Here is a 21,456-nt window from a genome sequence, read left to right on the forward strand (position 1 = left end):
TGCTTACCTTATAGTCGTAAAAACTGGAATGTGTGTGTTTTGGCCAGCGGCCATTGTCCAGGAAACACAGTGTGGCTTTTAAGCAAGTTGTGGAGTGGCGGCATCCACATGTTAGTAGCTCGCCCTGGTCTGCTGCTTTGCAATGCAGCTGTGCGGAGCTGCCCTCTTGTTGGCTGGCAGCCTGGTGCTGGGGACATCTGATGGGGTCTGCTGTTTGGACAGAGGGGCATGCCTGCTCCATTTATGGTGCTCCAAGTTCAGGCATCAACATCTTTTCCAGGACAAGAGTTGAGATGTGGTCCCTTTGAGGATGTTTCTCGGAGGGACTGTGGTTGAGGTTCTCAGAGGGCAGAGGGGGAGACATGGTTAAAGGCCATAGAGGGTGGAGATTTAGGGAACGGCCTCTGGAGTCTGATGGCCACCATTCAGTTCCTCGTTTTATCAATTCACTGCATAAACTAGCTCATGTCACTTCATCTCTCTAGACCTCTCTGGGCCTCAGCAACTCATCTGTAAAATGGGGTCGCAATCATACCTGTCTCATAGGGTTCTGTCTGGTAAGGCTTAACTGAGATGATCATGTGTCTATCAGAGTGGCTAGCTCATATTAATGCTCACTAAATGTTAGTATGCTTATTGCTGTTAGTGTGATGTTAGCATATTAAATGTTAGTAGGATTCTGTGTATGATCATTAAGGACTATATAACTGTATGGGTGTCTGTGTGTGTGTTCTGGGGGACTGGTCCTTAATGCAGACTAAGGGGTTTAGATTTGAGGATATTTTATCATGAGAATTATCTGTGCAAAGCATTGTTTGGGAAAATAAATCCAGTGGTGACACATGGGCTTCTCTGGGGAGCAGGGAGACCATTTTGGTGACCAGAGCATGCATGAGAGAGTGGGGTCCTGAACTAGGGGACATGGGTGCTAAAAAAGATTTAAAGGGCATTTTGAGAGACACCCCAAATCCAAAGAACTTTATGATTGGATGGGTAGGTGGTAGGAGAGGGAAATTTGACTCCAAGGTTTTGAGACCAAGAACAGGAGTAAGAGGGAGCTCTCAAGCTAAGAATGATTTTTACACTTTCAAAAGATTGAAATAAGCCAAAAACAGAAACAAAGGTATATGGCAGAACTGGTATGTGGTCTGCAAAACCTAAACTATTTACTATTCAGCCATTTACCGAGTTACCTCACCCCTGGTCTGGCCCAGGGACTCAAAAGACTCTGCCCCAGAAACAGAGAAGTCTGGAGGGATTTTTGACAGAGTGTCCCCTAGAAAATCAGAGTGATGGGACTAGCGCTGGAGCAGGATTGTACGAAGAATACATCAGTTTAAGAGTCACCTATTCATCCAACAAATAGTTTTTGAGTGTGAGCTGGGGAGATAGATCCGCTGTGACTTCTGGCTACTCGTGATGCCGGCCAAGTTATCAACCTCTGTAGGTCTTGGTTTCCCCACTTCTAAAATCAAGATAATAACAACGCTTACCTCCTGGATTTTTTTTTTCCTGTGGGGGGAGGAGGACTAAGTGCAATATGACATGTAAAGCATTTAAACAGTGGCTGTCACACACCTGCAATAAACATGAGCTTTTACTAGTATGGAGGACCTAGAAGCCCAGAACTAGAAATAAACATGGGCATTTGCAAACCTGCAGTAAAAGACGGATTGGTCCGGGAAATAACAGTAAGCAAATATCAGTTGCCATTATCATCATCATCAATAGGATTACTCCTTTGCTGTTGTTAGAACTTCGGAGACTTGTCTTGGGATCCCACTGCCCTCATCTGTAAAGCACTTGCTTTATTTAGATTCCTTCCAACTCTGTCTTTTAATATTTTTAAATCAATGTCCTTCTTCTTCTGCATTTGCCTTCCTCCCTTCTCTCTCTGCAGTTACAGGCAGGCTTAATTCTCTTTGCCATTTCTGACAGCCGAGTCATCTCACCTCCATCCTCTTAAAAAACCCCAATCTTGTAAGGACTGTGTCTATTTTTCCCCCTCCCCATTCCGGGTGCCTTCGATGCCTTTTGCAGCCCCTCCCCTTCTGGGCCACACTTCGCAACAAAAGGGTGGTTCATTTTTCATGCACTATCAGCCAATGTCACCCTCCCAGGCGTTTGTCCTTATTTCTCTGAGTGTCGGAGGTTCTCCTTCTTCCCACTAGGACTTTCTGAGAGTGCGGAGTGGGTCCCAGAATTTCTAATCCTCCTGCTGCAACTGAGCCCCTTCCCGCACTCAGCTTAAGAAAAAAGAAAAAGAAAAAAAGAAAAGAAGAAAGGCCCATGTGGAGCGAGGCGTGCAGGCCTGGCCCAGTGGCCAGGCTGTGTTGGTGCCGGCCGTGTACTGCACCCTGCCAGTCCTCGCGGCTTCCTTGAGGGGCCAGGGATGGGAGAGAGATTAGGGCCATCAAGACAAGGCAGAGCATATTCAAACTGGAAGCAAAAAAGGGCTGTTTTTCCAATAGTAAGTAATCAGGGAACAGGAGGATGTAATTTGCAGATTAGGAAAGTGAACAAAGAACATAAAATTAACTTTATGGCAAAGAGGAGCATGGTCTGTTTGAAGAAATAAACCTCCATAAAGTATTACTGTTGATAAAATCGGACTGTTGATTTAAACTAAATTGGAAATATGACCAAATCAGCGAGAAGAGCGGGACTCAGTGGAAGTTGAGGTTGAAACTTCAAGCAGGCATGGAAGGCTGGGATGGGCCTGGGAGAGCTGACCGCTTGGTGTGTGTGTGTGACTGTGTACGTGTGGCCAAAGTGAGGACACCTGTGCCAGGGGCACAGCTAGGAGGGCTGTGCCTTACCAGGATGCCTAAACTGCCTTTGTGTAGGGATTGTCTTTCTTTTAAAAGTGGCCTTCAATTCTAAGAACTGGTAAAAGGCAAATATGCTATTGCACAGATGCAATCACCCTCTTGCTTTCTCCTCCTATTTTTACTTCTCAAATACTCACAAACGCACACCAGAAACACCAGTGACTCTCCCCTCAAACACCAGCACTGACCTGGGTTCCAAAGCAGAAGAGTCCCAGAGAGATGCCTTTGATGCCGAGGTGATTGGAGCCAGGCTTATACCTGCTTTTATCACAGACAGGTTGACCGGATTAGGATAATACCTCCGCAGTGGGCAGTGAGCAATCCAGCTCTATGCTGTGAGAAATGCTTTATTACCTAAAGCAAAGCCTTCTTGGCCTCACATTGACCGGGATGTGAGACTTTTTGTTGTTTCTGTTGTCTTTGACCTGCTGAGGCTAGACTCTTCCCAAGGATTGAAGTTCAGAGAAGCATCCCTGCCTAGCAGTGTGCCTCAGAGTCTTTATTTACCACTCCAGGCATTCTCTCCTCTTTTTTCCATCTTGCTCTGGGCCCCTGGAAACTGCATCATGGGAATCCCTCACCTTCTGGCTTTCCATAGGGTTCAGCTGATGGGAGGCACCAGTAAAAGACCATGGGCACAAGGAGAGGGAGAGGTCTGTGTATTCATTCCCTCCCTGCCAGGTTGTGGCCGGCAGTGGCTTTCTCTACCCAAATTCAGAGCTTCCTTTCAGCTATAGCTACAGCCCCAGCTACAGTGCTCTCTGGGTTTAGGGCCCCAATTTTGTCACTTCAGGCATTGGGTAGTCATGGACCCACTGATGCTGCTGCACCTTGGATGCTTCACAATCCTTTATTGCTTCCTTTAAATGGGCCCTCGCATCTAAACAGTTCCTTTGTTAAACTCTCCTCTAATGCCCCCATTTGAGTGTGTCTTCCTTGAAGAGTCCTGGTGGATGTAAGTGATGAGAGCTCCTATGTGGAAACCAGAAGGCCTGGGCTGCAGCTGAAGACCTGTCACAAGTTCACCGTGTGGCCTTGGGCAAGTTGCTTCTCCTTTCTGGACTCAGTTTCTTTACCTGTGAAATGGAAGTGGTGATTAGGTGACTTTTCAGCTGAAACATGCAATGATTCTGTTTTCACTCGTGGCACAGTGAGCAGAGCTTTGAAAGAAAATAAACATGGATTTGAATCCTGGCTCTGACACTGACTAGGTATGTGACCTTCACCCAGGTACTTACCCTCTCTGAATCTTGGTTGGCATTATTAGTAAAACAGAGACAATAACCTGTTCCTTGCAAGTTTCAGAAGAGGACTGAATGAAATGACATGTGTGAAAGCAGCTAGAGCAGTTCCCATAAAACAGGCATCATCCAGTCCACTTGGGAGCCTTTCTCTTCTTTGCCGGCTGTCCTGGTGGGAACATGCCAGCATGAGGGACGAGAAGATTGTTGGCTCCAGAGGTTCCCATTTGTCCCATCTCTAATACTGCTTATTTATTTTGCTGACAGCTCAGCCTGCAGACTCCTTTCCTTTATCCTTTCCAATCTGTTTGGTCCTTGCAGATTTCTCACTGGAGTCATTCCTTTAAAAGGAGAGTGGGATTGTGGTTCACCGAGGGAGAAAGCCAGAACATGGTGCTGCGTGGCTGGCCTCCTGTTCTGACCAGCACAGGGGTTGCTTTCAGCTCAGCTCCCTAGGATATTTGATACATTTCAGGGACCTTAACCTTTCTGCTTTAGGCAGATATCACTTTTATAACAGAGATAGGGCCCAGATTTTTCATGGTAATTACTTGGACCTAGATTTTAGGCCAAAAAGAACTCTCACCCAACTAGTCCTGCCCGGCCCCAAACTTGTCAGAAGTGATTGTGTACAGAGATTTTTATTTTTTTTTTAAGTATATAGAGAGGGGGCCAGGCATGGTGGCTCACGCCTGTAATCCCAGCATTTTGGGAGGCCGAGGCTGGCGGATCACTTGAAGTCAGGAGTTCAAGACCAGCCTGGCTAACAATGTGAAACCCCATTTCTACTAAAAATACAAAATTAGCCAGGTATGGTGGTAGGCACCTGTAATCCCAGCTACTCCCGAGGCTGAGGCTAGAGAATCCCTTGAACCCAGAAGGCGGAGCTTGCAATGAGCCCAGATCATGCCATTATACTCCAGCCTGGGTGACAGAGAAAAACTCTATTTCAAAAAAAATTTTTTAACACTCTAAAAATATACTTTATATACTTTTTGTATATGAAGTGGGACTCTTGAAATTTTTGCTTAAAGTTTCAAAATTTAAGTGTGTGACCAGCTGATAGGCCCAGGTGTGGACAAAGCCATGTGTGAAAGGAAGTTTATCAGTAATATTCTTCCATTCACACTCAGTGTCTTCTTCTTTCATTTCAGCATCTCAGTCTGCAGAGGCTCAACATCTGTAGCTGCCCATAGTTGGCTAGAGACCCCTTGCAGTGACTTTCAGGGTCAAAGTGGGGACCCACAATTCCATCCCCACTGAATATAAACATATCTGCCTTATGTCTATCAGTACCCACTGAATACTCCAAAGTATATCCATCTTCTTCTATCCATCTAGCCATCCTCCTATGCACAAAATGTTGTAGGCTTTCTATAGTAATTTCAGAAAAAGTATCAGTCACAACTCCAGGCTTAAAAAAAGTAAAGTGTATTTGCATACTCCGAACAAATAAAGATAAAATGTTCTCTCACAATATCAGGGCAAGCCAGGAACTAAGTGCCCAGTAGTGATAATAGGCATTGTTGAAGTTCACAGGAATCAGAAAGCACAATGTAGCAGATAACAAAGACTGACTTTAGAGAAGAAATGGAGAAATTTCTTCAGTCTCCTTTAAGTTCTGAAAAATAATCAGGCCTTAAAGGATGAGTAGGGTTTATGTGCATAGAAAGAAGGAGGAAAGCCTATGAGAGACGGCATGGGGGATAGGAGAAATGACAAAGGCTAGGAGATAGAAATCTGAAAGTAGACTGGTTTGGCTAAAGTGGAGTGTTTGAGAAAGCAACTAAGGTACGATTGGAAAGATTGGTTGATGCCAACCTTTCCAGGGAGAAGCATCTAGTAGAAGTATGCAGAATGACTTAGGCTATGGGTGTTTGCCTTACTTGTCAACTGATTCATAGATTCATTCAACACGAGTTGCATGAGCTTTCTTGTGTGCTTAATTCACTGGACATGACTTGGTACTGTTTATTATTATTATTATTTTTTGAGACAAAGTCTCACTCTTTCGCCAGGCTAGAATGCAGTGGCATGATCTCGGCTCACTGCAACCTCTGCCTCCCAGGTTCAAGCGGTTCTCCTGTCTCAGCCTCCCAAGTAATTGGGACTACAGGCACTTGCCACCACAGCTGGCTAATGTTTGTATTTTTAGTTGAGACAGGGTTTCACCATGTTGGCCAGGATGGTCTCAATCTCTTGATCTCGTGATCCTCCCGTCTTGGCCTCCCAAAGTGCTGGGATTACAGGCGTGAACCAGCGCACCTGGCCGGCACTGATTATTATGTCCTAGTTCTTTCAGAAGTCAAAGGAGACTTAGCCCTTGCTTTGGAGAGGGCTGCTTCTTCATCAAGACCAAATAATTAAGATGAAGAACAAGTGAGTAACCATTGCAGTTAACTTTTTTCAAGAAAATATTTCTGTTGTAAAATTAAACCCAGATATAGAAAACCAAACAAAACAAATATTTAGCTTACTGAATTATTATATGGTGAATACCATTGTTAACTACCACCTGCATCAAGAAATAGAATTGCTGGCTACCTGTGTAACCCCTTTACATGTCTCAGCCCAACACAATCCCTCCCTTCCTCTGAAAGTAACCATTATCTTGACTTTTATAGCAATCACTTTTTTTGTTTTTAAATGTTAACAGTCTTTTATTACCAAACCCCATGCAACTGGGTAACTCTAACCCAGCTAAGAGCAAAAATGGCATTGCTAACAAGATCAAGGATGGAGGGGTAGACCCAATAAAGATGGTCTCTTAAAACAAGGATTGCGGGACATTATCCAGGAGAACTTCCCCAATCTAGCAAGGCAGGCCAACATTCAGATACAGGAAATACAGAGAACGCCACAAAGATACTCCTCGAGTAGAGCAACTCCAAGACACATAATTGTCAGATTCACCAAAGTTGAAATGAAGGAAAAAATGTTAAGGGCAGCCAGAGAGAAAGGTCGGGTTACCCACAAAGGGAAGCCTATCAGACTAACAGCAGATCTCTCGGCAGAAACTCTGCAAGCCAGAAGAGAGTGGGGGCCAATATTCAACATTCTTAAAGAAAAGAATTTTCAACCCAGAATTTCATATCCAGCCAAACTAAGCTTCATAAGTGAAGGAGAAATAAAATACTTTACAGACAAGCAAATGCTGAGAGATTTTGTCACCACCAGGCCTGCCCTAAAAGAGCTCCTGAAGGAAACACTAAACACAGAAAGGAACAACCAGTACCAGCCACTGCAAAATCATGCCAAATTGTAAAGACCATCGAGGCTAGGAAGAAACTGCATCAACTAAGGAGCAAAATAACCAGCTAACATCATAATGACAGGATCAAATTCACACATAACAATATTAACTTTAAATGTAAATGGACTAAATGCTCCAATTAAAAGACACAGACTGGCAAATTGGATAAAGAGTCAAGACCCATCGGTGTGCTGTATTCAGGAAACCCATCTCATGTGCAGAGACACACATAGGCTCAAAATAAAAGGATGGAGGAAGATCTACCAAGCAAATGGAAAACAAAAAAAGGCAGGGGTTGCAATCCTAGTCTCTGATAAAACAGACTTTAAACCAACAAAGATCAAAAGAGACAAAGAAGGCCATTACATAATGGTAAAGGGATCAATTCAACAAGAAGAGCTAACAATCCTAAATATATATGCATCCAATACAGGAGCACCCAGATTCACAAAGCAAGTCCTGAGTGACCTACAAAGAGACTTAGACTCCCACACATTAATAATGGGAGACTTTAACACCCCACTGTCAACATTAGACAGATCAATGAGACAGAAAGTTAACAAGGATATCCAGGAATTGAACTCAGCTCTGCACCAAGTGGACCTAACAGACATCTACAGAACTCTCCACCCCAAATCAACAGAATATACATTCTTTTCAGCACCACACCACACCTATTCCAAAATTGATCACACAGTTGGAAGTAAAGCTCTCCTCAGCAAGTGTAAAAGACCAGAAATTATAACAAACTGTCTCTCAGACCACAGTGCAATCAAACTAGAACTCAGGATAAAGAAACTCACTCAAAACCGCTCAACTACATGGCAACTGAACAACCTGCTCCTGAATGACTACTGGGTACATAATGAAATGAAGGCAGAAATAAAGATGTTCTTTGAAACAAACAAGAACAAAGACACAACATACCAGAATCTCTGGGACACATTCAAAGCAGTGTGTAGAGGGAAATTTATAGCACTAAATGCCCACAAGAGACAGCAGGAAAGATCCAAAATTGACACCCTAACATCACAATTAAAAGAACTAGAAAAGCAAGAGCAAACACATTCAAAAGCTAGCAGAAGGCAAGAAATAACTAAAATCTGAGCAGAACTGAAGGAAATAGAGACACAAAAAACCCTTCAAAAAATTAATGAATCCAGGAGCTGGTGTTTTGAAAGGATCAACAAAATTGATAGACCGCTAGCAAGACTAATAAAGAAGAAAAGAGAGAAGAATCAAATAGACGCAATAAAAAATGATAAAGGGGATATCACCACCGATCCCACAGAAATACAAATGACCATCAGAGAATACTACAAACACCTCTACGCAAATAAACTAGAAAATCTACAAGAAATGGATAAATTCCTCGACACATACACCCTCCCAAGACTAAACCAGGAAGAAGTTGACTCTCTGAATATACCAATAACAGGCTCTGAAATTGGGGCAATAATCAATAGGTTACCAACCAAAAAGAGTCCAGGACCAGATGGATTCACAGCCGAATTCTACCAGAGGTACAAGGAGGAACTGGTACCATTCCTTCTGAAATTATTCCAATCAATAGAAAAAGAGGGAATCCTCCCTAACTCATTTTATGAGGCCAGCATCATACTGAAACCAAAGCCGGGCAGAATCACAACCAAAAAATAGAATTTTAGACCAATATCCTTGATGAACATTGATGCAAAAATCCTCAATAAAATACTGGCAAACCGAATCCAGCAGCACATCAAAAAGCTTACCCACCATGATCAAGTGGGCTTCATCCCTGGGATGCAAGGCTGGTTCAATATATGCAAATCAATAAATGTAATCCAGCATATAAACAGAACCAAAGACAAAAACCACATGATTATCTCAATAGATGCAGAAAAGGCCTTTGACAAAATTCAACAACACTTCATGCTAAAAACTCTCAATAAATTAGGTATTGATGGGATGTATCTCAAAATAATAAGAGCTATCTATGACAAACCCACAGCCAATATCATACTGAATGGGCAAAAACTGGAAGCATTCCATTTGAAAACTGGCAAAAGACAGGGATGCCGTCTCTCACCACTCCTATTCAACATAGTGTTGGAAGTTCTGGCCAGGGCAATTAAGCAGGAGAAGGAAATAAAAGGTATTCAATTAGGAAAAGAGGAAGTCAAATTGTCCCTGTTTGCAGATGACATGATTGTATATCTAGAAAACCCCATTGTCTCAGCCCAAAATCTCCTTAAGCTGATAAGCAACTTCAGCAAAGTCTCAGGATACAAAATCAATGTACAAAAATCACAAGCATTCTTATACACCAACAACAGACAGAGAGCCAAATCATGAGTGAACTCCCATTCACAATTGCTTCAAAGAGAATAAAATACCTAGGAATCCAACTTACAAGGGATGTGAAGGACCTCTTCAAGGAGAACTACAAAACACTGCTCAATGAAATAAAAGAGGATACGAAGAAATGGAAGAACATTCCATGCTCATGGGTAGGAAGAATCAATATCGTGAAAATGGCCATACTGCCCAAGGTAATTTATAGATTCAATGCCATCCCCATCAAGCTACCAATGACTTTCTTCACAGAATTGGAAAAAACTACTTTAAAGTTCATGTGGAACCAAAAAAGAGCCCGCATCACCAAGTCAATCCTAAGCCAAAAGAACAAAGCTGGAGGCATCATGCTACCTGACTTCAAATTATACTTCAAGGCTACAGTAACCAAAACAGCATTGTACTGGTACCAAAACAGAGATCTAGATCAATGGAACAGAACAGAGCCCTCAGAAATAATGCCGCATATCTACAACTATCTGATCTTTGACAAACCTGAGAAAAACAAGCAATGGGGAAAGGATTCCCTATTTAATAAATGGTGCTGGGAAAACTGGCTAGCCATATGTAGAAAGCTGAAACTGGATCCCTTCCTTACACCTTATACAAAAATTAATTCAAGATGGATTAAAGACTTAAACATTAGACCTAAAACCATAAAAACCCTAAAAGAAAACCTCGGCATTGCCATTCAGGACACAGGCATGGGCAAGGACTTCATGTCTGAAACACCAAAAGCAATGGCAACCAAAGCCAAAATTGACAAATGGGATCTAATTAAACTAAAGAGCTTCTGCACAGCAAAAGAAACTACCATCAGAGTGAACAGGCAACCTACAAAATGGGAGAAAATTTTTGCAACCTACTCATCTGACAAAAGGCTAATATCCAGAATCTACAATGAACTCAAACAAATTTACAGGAAAAAAACAAACAACCCCGTCAAAAAGTGGGCAAAGGACATGAACAGACACTTCTCAAAAGAAGACATCTATGCAGCCAAAAAACACACGAAAAAATGCTCACCATCACTGGCCATCAGAGAAATGCAAATCAAAACCACAATGAGATACCATCTCACACCAGTTAGAATGGCAATCATTAAAAAGTCAGGAAACAACAGGTTCTGGAGAGGATGTGGAGAAATAGGAACACTTTTACACTGTTGGTGGGACTTTCAACTAGTTCAACCCTTGTGGAAGTAAGTGTGGCAATTCCTCAGGGATCTAGAACTAGAAATACCATTTGACCCAGCCATCCCATTACTGGGTACATACCCAAAGGACTATAAATCATGCTGCTATAAAGACACATGCACACGTATGTTTATTGTGGCACTATTCACAATAGCAAAGACTTGGAACCAACCCAAATGTCCAACAACGATAGACTGGATTAAGAAAATGTGGCACATATACACCATGGAATACTATGCAGCCATAAAAATGATGAGTTCATGTCCTTTGTAGGGACATGGATGAAATTGGAAATCATCATTCTCAGTAAACCATCGCAAGAACAGAAAACCAAACACCGCATATTCTCACTCATAGGTGGGAATTGAACAATGAGAACACATGGACACAGGAAGGGGAACATCACACTCTGGGGACTGTTGTGTGTGGGGGGAGGAGGGAGAGATAGCTTTAGGAGATATACCTAATGCTAAATGACGAGTTAATGGGTGCAGCACACCAGCATGGCATATGTATACATATGTAACTAACCTGTACATTGTGCACATGTACCCTAAAACTTAAAGTATAATAATAATTTTAAAAAAACAAGGATTGGGAAAAATATATATATATCTGCATAAGTATTTTTTAGAAACTAAAACTTTCCAGTGTGGCAGAAAAAATATCCCAAAGTGATTTCAATTCATTAAAATCAGCATTTGGCAGCTTGTGCTGCCTTAGAAATCCAAACTCAGGATAACTCTAGCAGAAAATCATCCCCTCCCATTAAAAAATTCCTGTTTTTCCTCTTCCTTGTTTAAATTTCACTGTGTATTCCACAAAACACCCGAAGAATAACAACAAGAGCCAGCTCACTTCTCTCAGCCCCTGTCTGTCTGTTCAGGCTCACACCAAATATCCCTTAGAAACCTTCACCTCTGATACAATCAGGAAATTGGGCCCTAATTTCAGGGCTGGATTTCTAGAAACTCGTATAACATCCTTATGCTTCCTTCACTCCTTGAAAGATCAAGGGTGCTGTGTACCTGGCAGAGACTGGAATGCCTGCCAGGCTGGCCAAAGGGGGCTTTTCTTTTCTTTTTCTTTTTTCTTTTCTTTTTTTTTTTTTTTTTGAGACGGGGTCTCGCCCCGTTGCCAGGCTGGAGTGCAATGGCAAGATCTCAGCTCACTGCAACCTCTGCCTCCCGGGTTGAAGCGATTCTCCTGCCTCAGCCTCCCGAGTAGCTGGGACTACAGGCGTGCGCCACCACGCCCGGCTAATTTTTGTATTTTTAGTAGAGATAGGGTTTCACCATGTTGGCCAGGATGGTTGCAATCTCTTGACCTCGTGATCTGCCCACCTCGGCCTCCCAAAGTGTTGGGATTACAGGCGTGAGCCACTGTGCCTGTCCAGAAAAGGGGACCTTTCTAAGCAAACATGCCCAAATACCTTGTAACTGAAAGTCTAACCAGGCAAAACTAGGGAGCAGCTGTCCCTAAAGGTGCACATCTCCCCACTTCAGCCATACAGGTAAAGGAGGTAAAGAGAGCCAAGTGAATATTTGACCTCATCTGTCTTCTGAGAAATGTGTGTATTTTGGGCCAAAGCTGTGTTGCAGAGAAAGTCATTTGGTCAAGTGATAGCCTTTGCTGTGTCTGCCTGGACAAAGCGGCCATTCCTGGGCAGCCTGTTTCATGGCTGCTTTACAGAAGCTTTTCACCCTCATGCAGAATACTTAAAATCAACAGGGAAATTTTCAATTCGACTTCATACCTGACAAATACTTTAACAGCAGTTTCTCAATAACCATTAATGGAGACAGACTACCTCTCAGTTGAGGATCACAGCTCCTTCCGGTCAGTAGGCTTCTTGCCTGACTTCTGCAGCAGCTCATTGGTCTTAGAAAAGTGTCTACATCCAAGGAAACCACTATACGCTGACAACAGGGAGGAATGAGACGTTTGCAGTACATGGTGCTGCTTCCTCTCCATGGCACTGTCCTCTTCTGAGCATAAGAACCCCAGAGCAAGAAAGCAAGGCCATTGGAGTTCTGGCTTAGCCAGGACACAGTTGCATTAGCAGAGATTGCTCCCAGCCTCTCTCCTTATGAGAATTGGCTTGATGGGCTGGAACAGTGAGGACAGCGTTGAGTAAAACACCTTATTTGACCCACCCAGATACATCTCCATGGCTGGGATGAACAAAGCCATCTATGTCTGTAGACAGTTCTTTATAAATGTTTTCCAAACTGGGCAGAGGTGGAACAGGTCTTTGAAGACTAAAGCAGACCCCACGAGCTTGATGGGGGGTCCATGATATGGATCCTGTCTTGGAATGACATCCTTCACATCTCTTATGTTACACATCTAGGTCCAGGTGAATATTTGGTGTGGGAGAGGATAAACAGTGTAATCCTTGCTTTCTACTGCAACAAATCACATGAGCTTTATAAAATATGGTTTCCCAAATTCTCTGCTGAGATGCTTCTTCCAAATCTCACCAAAGCCCACGGCCATGTTGTAGGTGTGAGTCTGAGCAGGGCTGTGGCCATGTTTCTCTGGACACAGATTAACTGCTCTACTTGGTGGTGAGGAGGGCAGTGTCCCAGGTTCACCTTGCCAAGCCTGGTCCTTCTTGGCAGGGCTGGCTACCACATGCCCACTATCCTCAGCTATGGCAGCCACACTGGTCCCCAGGTCAGTGGACTTGGGACTCTGGGCATGTCACTTCCTGGGAGGCTAGGGGAGAAGAAGAAGTAGAAAGCCTTCTGGCTGATCTCACTGGAGCCCAGGAGGGGACCCATGAGTCTCATCCTGGCTGTGGCAGTCAGCAGTTGGCCTACTTTCTTGTATTTATTTATGATTTATTATTCAAGTATGCATCCCTAAACTGTATAGTTTAGTCTTGCCCATATATGTATATTATGTATATTTTTTAACTTAATGTGATTTTCAGGTCTCTTTTAACCTATGGTTTTCTACTCCACCTCTTTCTCTTTCTTATAATTTATCTGTTGACAGACCTGGGCTATTTGACTTGTCAAGTTTCCTGCAGTCTGGATATTTGACTGCTCATTCATGGTGCGGTTCAACCGGCTTTTGTATTTCTTGCAAATTGAGACCTGGTTTGAGAGGTCTGATCTGACACTGGTTGGATCCCTTAATGAGGTTATAAGTGGTGTTGGGTCTTGTGTCTTCATCAGAAGGTATATAATGCCTGTTTTTTGCTCTTTTCTGGTATTAGTTGAGGTAGATGCTCAATGTCTACATTCATCAATTCATTAGGAGTTGAAAAATAGTAAAATTTTAATTCTATCTTTTGTTTTAATTTATTATCTGAGATACTTTTATAAAAAGACTCTTCCTTTCATCTACTATTTTGTTACCCAGTACTACAGTTCATATAGAATAAGTAGAATAAATATTTATTTCCTTTTATTTACCTAGTTTTAAATTAACAAACTGGATCATTGTTTCTTCGGAAGATGACCAATTAAAAATATGTATATGCTATTATGAACTCTTGGATTTATATATATTTGATGGGTTGCAATCCATTGCAAAGCTCAAGTCTTTGGCCAGTGGAACCCTCTTCAAGGTACTTTCTGACTCTTTTGAGACGGAATCATGTTTGACATGACCCATGTAGTTTTTGACAGTTTCATTATGGACACACTCCATAAACTCATTATGGACACACTCTGCCTCAGACTTGAAATCAGCCATTTGTCCAAGAAATCCTGGTTTAGCTCAATGAGAAATGTCATATGAAGACCAACTCTGATGTAGAGAAGCTCATTGCTACTGGATTGGCCTTTGTTTCTAAGTCTCTTTAATCAAAAGAGCTGGAGTTACACAAATACTTCATGAGGTTGTACTGATACTTCCAATTAAGATTTGGATCTGCATGGTATTTACTTAACATCTTCTATATTACTTCAGCAGCTCCTTTCTCTCACCTCAAAATCTTTGAAGGCACAGTTCTTTTTTTTTTTTTTTTTTGAGACAGAGTCTTGCTCTGTCACCCAGGCTGGAGTGCAGTGGCACGATCTCGGCTCACTGCAAGCTCCGCCTCCCGGGTTCACACCATTCTCTGCCTCAGCCTCCCAAGTAACTGAGACTACAGGCATCCACCACCATGCCCGGCTAATTTTTTGTATTTTTAGTAGAGACGGGGTTTCACCGTGTTAGCCAGGATGGTCTCGATCTGACTTCATGATCCACCCACCTCGGCCTCCCAAAGTGCTGGGATTACAGGTGCGGGCCACCGTGCCAAAGACAATAGGGGAGAATAGAATATCCCATAATTAGTGTTTGCATTTTTTTCTACTTTACATATAAAATATTCTCAGAATATTAGTACTAGTACTGTAACAGGCATTTTTATTACTGAAAGCAGATAAAACTTATTTCCATATGCTAATCATTTCCCCATTTTCATAAGTGTACTATAATTTCATTTTGAATCATACAGGCAGTACACACTACGGTCTCTTTCTTTTAACTTCTAATTACATATATAGTAATATTCACCAGCAATACCTATCTGAGACTTGTTCTTTAGTAGATTCCTTAGGAGGAGCTCATGGGAGCAATGTTCTCTGAGTTTTTGCAGGTTAGTAGCTATTTGTGATTTTCTGGATATAAAATCCTTAGTTCACATTTTCTCTCTTTGAATATCTTAAATATACTACTGTAATGTCTCCTGGCATAATGAATTGCTGTCAAAAAAATTTGAGGATAATTAATTTTCCTTATTGAGTATGTGCCCTGTTTGCCTAGATGTCCAAATAATTTTTTCTTTTAAATACAATAATTTTTCTAGACTATGTCTTAGTTTTGGTCATTCTGGGTCAATATTCCCAGGTACATGGTATGTTCTTTTAATATGCAGTTCAAATCACTTTTTTTTTGGTATCAGAAAAACTTTTTTGAACTATAGTTTTTAATACTGTTTCCCTGAGGATCATCTCTTCTCTCGTTTTCTTCTTCAGGGTCTCCTACTAGTGGTATATTGGATCCTCTTTGCCTATTTTCCAGTTAACTCTTTAATGTAAGTTCCAGTTGTTTCACTTTTTTGATAATTCATCAGAGGATCTGAGCAAAATGTAAGCCTATTTTAAAACTGATTTATAATTTGGGGTAATGATTGAGAGTGGTTTTTAACTATTATTTTCATTTTATTGGGGACCACTAGAGAAGTGGAACTAAAATCCCCAATGAACAGTATGCATTTACGGTACAACAGCAGGCCACTAGAAAAGACAGCTTGTTGCCTCTGAGATCATACAGTCTAAAAATCTAAGACTGGCACTGGAGGTAAAAGCTTCCTACTTTTATGGGATTAGAAATCTTTTCTTTGCTCTTTCTAATTACTAAAACTTATTAGAGACAGAAAATCTAACTCTCATCAAGCATCTCAATTGAGGGAGATTTTATTTATTGGTTTTACCATAATACCTAAAGTAGTGAGGATGAGGATGGCTTTCTAGGCAGGGGAAATGATATGAGCAAGTGCCTGGAAGGCAGTCAGAGGAAAACATGCCTTGTGGCTTAATGGAATACTTTTTAATGGAAAGGAGATAAAATAATTATCTCCAAATATCCTATGTTCTTTGTGGTTCAAAGTAAAACCATTCGTAATAATAGTGTAAGTTGCTGAACTCAGTGACCTGCACTCTTATTTCTGAAGTATATTAGTTTTCTGATGCTGCTATAATGAATTACCACAAATTTAGTGGCTTAAAACAATACAGATTTCTTCTCTTACAGTACAGGTCAGAAGTCCAAAATGGGTTTTCCTGGGCTAGCTAGAATCAAAGTGTTGGCAGGGTTCCCTCTGAGATTCTGGGAATAGAACTTGTTTTCTCATCCTTTTCAGTTTCTAGTGGCCATCTGTATGTCTTTGCTTATGGCCCCTTCCTCCATCTTCAAATTTTATCACTCCAGTCTCTACCTCCATCACCACGTCACCTCCTTTCTGTAGTCATAACTCCACCTGTATTTCCCTTAGAAGGATACTTATGATTACATGTAAGGTCTACCTAGATAATCCAGGATAATCTTTCATCTCAATGTCTTAATTTTTTAAAATTTATTTTTAGATTCAAGGATACATGTGTAGGTTTGTTACATGGGTATATTGTGTGATGCTGAGGAGAAGCTTCTAATGATCCTGTCACTCAAGCAGTGAACATAGTACCTGATAGGTAGTTTTTCAAACCTTTCCCCAGCTCCCTCCTTCCCCACTTCTGGAGCCCCCACTGTCTACTGTTCCCATCTTTGTGTCCATATGTATCCAGTGTTTAGCTGTCACGTATTAGTGAGAACAGGCTGTATTTGATTTTCTGTTTCTGCGTTAATTCTCTCAGGATAATGGCCTCTAGCAGCATCCATGTTGCTGCAAAAGACATAATTTCATTCTTTTTTATGGCTGCATAGTATTCCACGGTGTACATGTACCACATTTTCTTTATCCAATCCACCATTGATGGGCAGCTGGGTTTATTCCATGTCTTTGCTATTGTGAATAGTGCTGTGATAAACATACACCATCTCAAAATCTTTAGTCACACCTGCAAAATCCTTTTTGCCATAAAGCAAGATTCACAGGTTCTGGGGATTAGGACCTGGATATCTTTAGAGATCACTATTTAGGCCTACCACATGCATAAGCTCTTTTTTTTTTTTTTTTTTAATCAAAGAATCCCTTATGATGGAAGGGAGTAAATTCATTTTCAGGGAGGTAATAGGGCTGAGCTCAAAATAGTCCCTGGAAATCTATAATTTCTTTGAAGACTAATGTTTTATCTTAAAAATCTGTTTGAATTTTCTGATTTACATTTGTGCTTGCTTTCTAATAAGAATAATCTCCCTGCCCCACTGTTAGGCACTGAAAGAAAAATTGGTCTGGGAAGATGTATTGTGATTTTTTTTCACGGCTATGACGACACTGAGTATACCTTGGAGGTAACTGTGTCTAATTTGGATGACACGGCATCACGTCATAGGAAAGAGAGCAAATTAAGAGGTGTCATTGGCCTTAACTCTGGCTGACTCAGGCCTAGCTCAATAACTTGGGGGTGAGGGAGAGCCCCATTGGATGTTTTTCACATTCTGATTGCCTCTCGCTCAGAATTCCCCATTCATGCCTGAGTCCCATGAGTGGAGCAAGGGGTCTCACTGGGGTGGGAAGTAAAGGCAACCAGTAAGACTTGCTCTTTAATTAGAAAGTGAGTCCCTAGAGATTTTGAATACCATTTCCTCCACAGTGTTGAGTCAAGAGCTAATCCTCAGAACACTCATCTATGGACAGAGTCTCAGAATGGACCTTCCTGGCTTTCCTGACCCAGGATTTGTGGATGAGCTCTCTTTCCCATTAGACGGCTTGCTCCGCACATAATCAGCACCCTGGGCTTGGCTTCTACTGAAGGAGTGAGGAGCCCTTATTTCTGCCCTGCGGCTCTTTGCATGATAGGTCATGCATTGTTATTGTGCACGCTTTCTCTGAATCCCTCCTCCTCTCCCTCCCTCCAGCCCCTTCTGCTAGGTAACCGCTCAGGGTCCCAGGACAGTTGAAATCTGACCAGCCACAGTGCTATATTTAACTTCTGTGTGCATCACAGCTGAGGACTTGGCCCATACAACACAGGTGCACCCACAGCCACTGTTTCTTCCTCTCTGAGGATGCAGGCAAAAAACCAATGCCCCTGCCTGGAATGGAGGGGGCGTGGGAGAGGAGAGGCCGAGTCGTTCCTCAACCTCGTGGTCTGCCCAGCCCTGCTCACTGCAGCGTGTAGTGAGACAATATGGCAATTCATAAAATGTGACATTCATGTGTGAGGCACACTGCTGTGAGCCTGTTTTATTCCATGATAAAGACTACATCTGTCAGACCCTATCTGCTCATGTTCAGGCCAGGAGGAGAATTGTATCGCCTAGATTTGCTCTCTCCTTCCTCTTACTAGAGGCAGCTTCCTCCTGTCTCCTACCAGAGCCAGTTGAGGGGTCCCCTGTCATGGGAGAAATCCATGGTGGACCTCCATGTGTCAGAAAAAAGGATGAACCGACTTCAAATTATTTCTCTCTTTGAGGGTCTTGCTCTAGAATGGCAGAGAATTTCTGTGACAGATTAAAAAACACATTTGACATATGTACATATAGATAAATTATGACACAGGCATGTATATAATATACCTATATATTTAAAAATATTTTAAAAACTGACTTTGGGTTTGAAAGTTTTCAGCAGGCATTTTTGTTTCAGTTAATCACGTTTCTATTGCAGCCTGGGGACTTTTTAAAACATTTGTAGAACCCCCTATCTTGTTCCCAAAGGCTTAAGCATTATTTGATAATTAGCCTTCACAATTATGTTATACGTTTTGGAGAGAAGTGTGGGCTGGGGAGGGTGGGAGGAGAAAAGTTGTGTGTGTTAGTTAATGTGGGAGGAATGAGGGGTATTATCTGGGGATTGGAGGAATGCTTATGAGAGAAAGAAGTTCACTCTGTCAAAATCGTGTTGGTTGCCAGTTCTCTGTGAAACCCTCATTTAGGATACAGGGAAGGGGGTTGGGGGACGTTGGAAACTTTCTCACCTTTCCTAATTAAAATGATGCCAGAAAACAGGATCCAAGTAGAGGCCAGCTATATGCCATTTAAAAAGAAATATGCTTTATTACACTTTCTCTCCATTTCCCGGAACTCACTATGGGAACAAGAAAAAGGAAGAATCCTTGTTAAAATTTTGGAGATAGTATTTTGGTCTTTACCAACTGTGACCTTGATAGCACAATGCAGTGATCCTTGCTAAGATGACAGTTTTCCTTTCCTTCTCTCTGCCTGTGTTCATACACCGCCTGCTTCTCATTGTCCACACACTCACATCAGCAAACTGCAGCATCTCGTGTTCTTGGTTCATGCTCTCTCTGACTTGCTGGAGAAAACAGTGATCTTTTCACCTTCAAATAGGTATATTTGCTCTGTGTTTTTATTTTGTGAAAATTATTTCCTTTTCTTCTCTAAGGAGAAATGTTTGTTTTTGTTTATTTAATCAGATTCCAATAAAGTTGAGTATATGGCTTAGAGAGCGAGAGAATGAGAGAGGGGGATGTGTGTTGTGTTTTATTGTGTTTGGAGTGTGTGTGTGTGTCTGCAGAGGATATCCGAAGGTTCCTACCACGAAAAATGATCCTCAGTCAAAATGTTAAAGTAGATGATGGTGTGTGCCAGGGACCATTTCTTACTGTACCACTTTTCCTTCAAATCCGAGATGTTAGAGGAACACAGTACTTCTCCAAGATACAGTGATATTTCAGGCAGTACCAGACAGTGGGAAAGGCTTTTTGCTTTCGTTTGTTTGCCTGCTATTTATTACTATTATTATTAGCTTTTGATGGGGAGGGGATGGGAATTTCTGGTTTTGGGGACTTCTAGAATCCAATAACATAGAGAGCTGCTTGAGGTTAGTTGTGCTACATGGTTTAATGTGGCTTTTGTTGGGTTGTTTTTTTGTTTTGGCCAGGAGTAGGAAACCGGCTGTAAAGCAGGATGATTTGGTTTTGATGTCTGTCCCCTCCAAATGTCATGTTGAAATGTAATCCCCAGTAGTTGCAGGCAGAGCTCAGTGGGAGGTATTGGCCCATGATGGGTAGATCACTAATGAAAGGCTTAGCATCGTCCCCTTTGTGATGAGTGGGTTCTTGCTGAGTTCATGCAAGAGCTGATTGTTTAAAAATGTGGCACCTCCCTCAGCCCCTTGTTCCTGTTCTAGCCATGTGACACATCGGCCCTGCAGCTTTGCCTTCCCCCATGATTGGAAGCTTCCTGAGGCCTCACCAGAAGCAGATGTTGGTGCCATCCTTCCTGCACAGCATGCAGAACTTTGAACCAATTAAGCCTCATTTCTTTATAAATTACCCAGCCTCAGGTATTCCTTTACAGTGACGCAAAAATGGACTAACACACAGGAGTTACAGTTTAAAGGCCTGTAGGGGCCATGACTATGATGGAGATGATTGAACCCATCTGGGCGTGAGGCAGCTGGGATAGAAGGGGACTGTGCATGCAGGAGATGGAGCTACCGCATTCCAGCCCGCTGCTGCTGGGCAGGGACGCAAGCCCAGTGTTGGCAGATCTTTGATTTTTTTCTGGATTCTGATGTAAAGTTTCTTGACTTTAAAATGTTTATCACTCATTCAAATTAAGAGGAAAAAACCCAACTCACATCCTGCACAACCTTGGAAAGGTCTGTTTACTCCTTTATGAAACAAAAGCATTAGGGTGGATGAGCTCAAAAATTTCGACTTGACCAGACCTTTTAGGATTGTATAATTCCTGAATCCTGAGTTCAGACCTTCAAAATCCCTTCATTTCCTGGTTTTTTTTTTTTTTTTTTTTTTTTTTTCACAAAGAGGTGGGCAGATGTTCAAAAGGAGAAAAGAGGAAACAAAACAGATGTAGAGAAGGATCAGGAAGGTCTAGATAGTGGAAGGTGGTGCCTGCACATGTGCCACTCTGCTTTTTGGAGAAAAGCTTCTTTCTCTGAATTCTTTATGAAAGCTACCTTTCCCTCCCCTGAACCACAATAGTCCTCTTCCAATCCCCTTTTCAACAGATAT

The 21,456-nt window shown here is 42.0% G+C and overlaps 1 pseudogene; it reads right to left on the reverse strand.

The window, feature by feature from the left end:
* Positions 1–12,679: 12,679 nt before the first annotated feature.
* LOC100613603 (uracil-DNA glycosylase-like) lies at positions 12,680–13,650 on the reverse strand (annotated as a pseudogene).
* Between the last annotated feature and the right edge of the window lie 7,806 nt (positions 13,651–21,456).

This window comes from Pan troglodytes, chromosome 4 (assembly GCF_028858775.2).
Source record: "Pan troglodytes isolate AG18354 chromosome 4, NHGRI_mPanTro3-v2.0_pri, whole genome shotgun sequence".
Classification (NCBI taxonomy): Eukaryota; Metazoa; Chordata; class Mammalia; order Primates; family Hominidae; genus Pan; species Pan troglodytes.